The sequence below is a fragment of the Sorex fumeus genome, unplaced genomic scaffold (genome assembly GCF_029834395.1).
Source record: "Sorex fumeus unplaced genomic scaffold, SorFum_2.1 ptg000063l, whole genome shotgun sequence".
Classification (NCBI taxonomy): Eukaryota; Metazoa; Chordata; class Mammalia; order Eulipotyphla; family Soricidae; genus Sorex; species Sorex fumeus.
Window position 1 is genome coordinate 27,078,013 of NW_026606120.1, and position 5,290 is coordinate 27,083,302.

At 37.2% G+C, this 5,290-nt stretch overlaps 1 pseudogene; it reads left to right on the top strand.

Moving 5' to 3' along the window:
• Positions 1 to 358: 358 nt before the first annotated feature.
• Positions 359 to 3,520, top strand: LOC130035706 (N-acetyltransferase ESCO1-like; annotated as a pseudogene).
• The last annotated feature ends 1,770 nt before the right edge of the window (positions 3,521 to 5,290 follow it).

The following is a 5,290-nucleotide window of genomic DNA, read 5'->3' on the forward strand; positions in this document are numbered from 1 at the left end:
ATGGGTTCCCGCCTCCAAGGATGACAGATCACAAATACACAGGAAGTTTTTAGAATCATCATTTATTAGACGCATCATCAATCAACTTAAAGTGATACATGATTCCCGTTTCAGTAAGGTGCTGTGTAATGTGTTAAGAGCATATTATAAGGAATGATTTTGTCAAATTTTCATGAGTTATGGTTGCTGAAAGATCAGTTCTGTCTTGTGGGAAAAGAACTGGATGACAGAAACCTTACTTGAAGCAAACCAGTATTCTTGTTGAAAATGTATAGCAGCATCAGTTAAAGTTCATTCTTAAGACCTGCTTCTCAGTAATAATACTAGGTATTCAGTATTCCCACCTTCAAGGTCACGAAAATTCTCTCAAAACTACTCAGAAAAGGGGGACAAAGGAATGATGTCCATGCAGGAGAAATCAAAAGAAAATTCCTCCAATGTCACTAAGAAAAGAGAAGATAGAAATTTAGAAACAAAAATTGAAGAGTCTCAGAAAAATCTAGCCAAAAAATCAGGACCAAAGGAAGTTTTAAAATCACCAGTTAATTCTTCCAGTGAAAATAAAATAAATCGGCCCGAATTTGGAACATGCATGAGTACAAGGTCAGCAAAGGCAGCTTCCAGTGACAAAAAAGCTAACAACTCCATTAATAAAAATGTAACTGTAAATTCACAACAAGAATCTATGAAAAAGAAGAAGTCATCTCAGAAAAAATCAGTGAATGAAACCTCCACATCGAATGAGCAGCTTAACCGAAGATCACAAAGACTACAACAATTAGCAGAGGTTTCAACAAGGACTCTGCGGAGTAGAGAAATTCAGGGCCCCGTACAAGCAGTTAAACAGAATTTTCCACTAACAAGAAAAGAGTACTGTAGTAATACTCAGAGTAAGACTAGTAAAGTAAAAACAAGTACAAACCATGTGAAAAGGAAAGTACAGGAGAAGTCTGACTTTAAAGAGGATGGAAATCCAGTTCTCAATGAAATAAATTCACCAAAAGGAAAAAAACGCAAAGTAGAGCACCAGGCAGCTGATACCAGCAGTTCTCAGTGCTTAAAAGGATCTGATGAAAAATGTCATCAGAAGAATTCTAGAAAAGAGGAAACAAAACCTGTGCCTGTAGCTTCTGAGATAAAAAGATCAAAAGTGGCTACTTCACTGATCTCTAAAAAGAGTGAAATGAAGAAGTCTGTTCATACACAAGTGATTACTACTGCAAAGTCCCCAAAACGTCCACAGCCATTAGTGCCTGAACAAAATGTCGATAACGAACTGGAGTAAGAAGGAAAGAACAAGCGAGGTAGCATTCTTCAACTATGTGAAGAAATTGCTGGTGAAATTGAGTCAGATACTGTAGAGGTGAGAAAGGAATCTTCACAAGTAGAAAGTGTAAATGAGGACCAGTGTACGGAAGTGAAGTTGGAAGAGACCGATGTTGAAGGGCAAACACTTCATCACCAGAAAACAAATCAGGATGTTCAGTGTAATCGTTTCTTTCCCAGTAGAAAAACAAAGCCTGTGAAATGTATACTAAATGGAATAAACAGCTTAACTAAAAAGAACTCTAACTGGACTAAAATTAAGCTATCAAAGTTTAATTCTGTGCAACAAAATAAGTTGGATTCTCAAGTTTCTCCCAAATTGGACTTATTACGAACCAGTTTTTCACTACCAGCTTTAGAAGTGCATCATCCAGTGACTCAGAGTACATTTTTAGGGTTAAAACCACATCTTGATAAAAACATGGCTTGTCAGCAGGAAGAAATGAAAAAACTTAATTCTGAAGAAGCTAAAATTAATGACACTGAAGTTGAAATTAATAAAACCACAAAAAGTGCTTCTGAAAATTGTGATTTGGATAATCAGATAAAACTTCCTGTCCCATCATTGGATAACCAGATGAAACATTCTTCTGAATCAACACCAGATAAGAATTTCAGCCCGCATTTGGAATCTAAGCTTGAAAAGTGTACAGTGGAAAATTCTACCACAGTTACAGCACTGCTCAGTCAAGCAAAAATTGATTCAGGAGACAGTACATTTGCAGATTCAGTTCCCCAACAGCATAGTAGTATACTCAGTAACCAAACATCTAAGATCAGTGACAACAGAGAGAAGACACAAAATCATTCTTGGTCTGAGTGTAATTCCCGTTTGGAGTTAACAATTCCAAAGGAGTTGAAGCTAAAAGAAACAGAAAAAGTTGATGAAAAACAGTTGATCATAGATGCTGGACAAAAAAGATTTGGAGCACTATCTTGTAATGTTTGTGGCATGCTTTACACAGCTTCAAATCCTGAAGATGAAACACAACATCTGCTCTTCCATAATCAGTTTATTAGTGCTGTAAAATATGTGGGCTGGAAAAAAGAAAGAATTCTGGCTGAATACCCAGGTGGCAGGATAATAATGGTCCTTCCTGAAGACCCAAAGTATGCTTTGAAAAAGGTTGACGAAATTAGAGAGATGGTTGATAATGATTTAGGTTTCCAACAGGCTCCACTAATGTGCTATTCTAGAACTAAAACACTTCTCTTTATTTCTAATGACAAAAAAGTAGTTGGCTGTCTAATTGCGGAACATATCCAGTGGGGCTACAGAGTCATGGAAGAGAAACTTCCAGTTGTAAGATCAGAAGAAGAAAAAGTCAGATTTGAAAGGCAAAAGGCCTGGTGCTGCTCAACATTGCCAGAACCTGCAATCTGTGGTATCAGCCGTATATGGGTATTCAGCATGATGCGACGCAAGAAAATTGCTTCTCGAATGATTGAATGCCTAAGGAGCAATTTTATATACGGCTCATACTTGAGTAAAGAAGAAATTGCTTTCTCAGATCCCACGCCTGATGGAAAACTGTTTGCAACACAGTACTGTGGCACTGGTCAGTTTTTGGTATATAATTTTATTAATGGACAAAATAATACCTAAAACAGATTCTTGCCTACAGTACTAGAAGATCTACTGAAGAGAAATGAGAGAAATGGGATTGGTTGCTGACTTTAACCAGGAACTAGGGCCATTTTTATTATAATGAACTCAGGATTGGCAACAGCCATAACGTTGTTCCATTTTCATAAATTGGAAACAATGCAGTAATATCTTATTGTTTTGTTTTTTAAAGAAGATATTTTATTATCTTTTACAGAAATTTATGATTGATGTATTTTATCTATACTTATTTAGACATGTTTACATGCAGTGGATAATTGTTCATAGTGGACTGAAAACTAATGCAAGGACTATGGTCTCAGTTGATAAGTATATTTTGAAGTTCTTAATATGGAAATATACCAGTGTAGCTTGGTGTACTGTATTTTTTATATGAATCTGCTGATACCAGTTAGTTTTAAAAATGTATTTTCACAGAGCAGAAACCAGTGTTTTTGTTATTATTTAAGAAGAGACTCTGAAAGATACTTTGATGATGACCCTTTAAAAAAAAAGCAGAGTTCCAGGGACCAGAGAGATAGTACAGCAGGTAGGGTGTTTGCCTTGCACATGACCACCCTGGGTTCAATCCCTGGCATCCCACCGAGTACCGTCAGGATTGATTCCTGGGTGCAGAGCCAGGAGTAACTCCTGAGCATTGCTAGGTGTGGCCCCCAAACCTCCCTACCACCCTCCCCCCCAAAAAAAAGCACCACCCCGGGTACATGAAGAATTTGGGTATTGATTTTTTTCTTTCATCTCTTTTTTTAGGGACCTACTAATGGAGAGCTAGTGTTAAGTATCCCTTGAAGTTTATTATTTTAGTGTCATTTTTCTTTAAATGGCAACTTTGGCACACTTAGGCTATTTATATTTAGGCTATAAACCCCAAAGAGGTTTATAAACATATGGAATAGTCACAGCTAAACCTGAATAACTTGGTATCTGCGTTGTTATTGCTCAGAAATACTACACTGAGTATATACCCTTGTTACGGAACTTCATTTTGATACTTGTCTATCCTTCATAGTGCCCTCTACTTTTAAAGCGTTTATATGTTGAAAAACTGCTGTGGCCTTTTATGATATGTATATAATGTAGAATAAAATAATAAAATAATTAATAGCTTTTAAAAAAGTGAAAAAAAATTCATATGAACACTAGCACTAGCACTATCTTCTCATTGTTCCCCGATTTACTCGAGCGGGCACCAGTAACATGTCCATTGTGAGACTTGTTGTTACTGTTTCTGGCATATCGAATATGTCACGGTAGCTTGCCAGGCTTTGCTGTGTGGGTGGGATACTCTCGGCAGCTTGCCGGGCTCTCCGAAAGGGGTGGAGGAATCAAACTTGGGTCTGCTGCATGCAAGGCAAACGCCCTACCTGCTGTGCTATTGCTCCAGCCCATAATAGTAACATATATAAATTATAGTACCACTTTTATTATTCTCTATGTGGTTTATTGTAAATAGTACTGCTATATTTTTTAAAAATTTACATAGACATGAGAATATTCATTATATGTTTGTATGCCAGTGTGTGTATGTGCACACACTCGTGCACACATACGTGTGTATTGAACTCAGGCCTCACCAATGCATGTGAATAGTTCTACCTCTAGCTATATTCTTGATGTCCAGTGGTTCTATATTTAATTTGTTAAAGAAAAAATTATTTTGGCACTGTAACTTATAATACTGCTAATACTGCTACAAGTAATGATTCAGGTATACATTCTTCCTATACCACATGCAGCACTAGAGTTCAAGCTTCCCTCCACCAGTCTCTCTCGGCTTCCTCTCACCACTGTATAATCTCCTTAATCAAACTCAGTTCTGTGAGCCAACTCTCAGAGTTGGATTTTTTCTACTCTGTTGCTATTTGCATTATACTCTTTATATGAGACGAGAGAGAACATTTGTTATCTGTCCTCCTCCCTTTGACTCAGTTCACTCTGAATAATACCCTCCAGTTCCATCTGTGTCATTGCAGTGAGTTATAGGAGTTAATGTTTCCTTAGAGCTGAGCAGTATTCTTTGTTTATGTATTTATCTACTCATGGATTATTGTGCACTCAGTTTCCAGATATTATTGTGAATAGTGCTGCAATAAACAAAGTGGTTCCACTTCTTGGCATCTACCCCAAGAGTACCCAAATGTTAATATTTCAAGGAGCGTTCATAGATCCACATGGTGACTGCATCAATTTACATTCCCGCCAACAGTATACATGGAGCCCCTTTCTCCACATCCTCACCAGAACTCATCACCTGTATTTTGGGTGACAGTTCATTAATAAGAGTGGAAGGGGATATCTCATTTGGTTGATATATCATCTGATACATGTCTAGGAGAG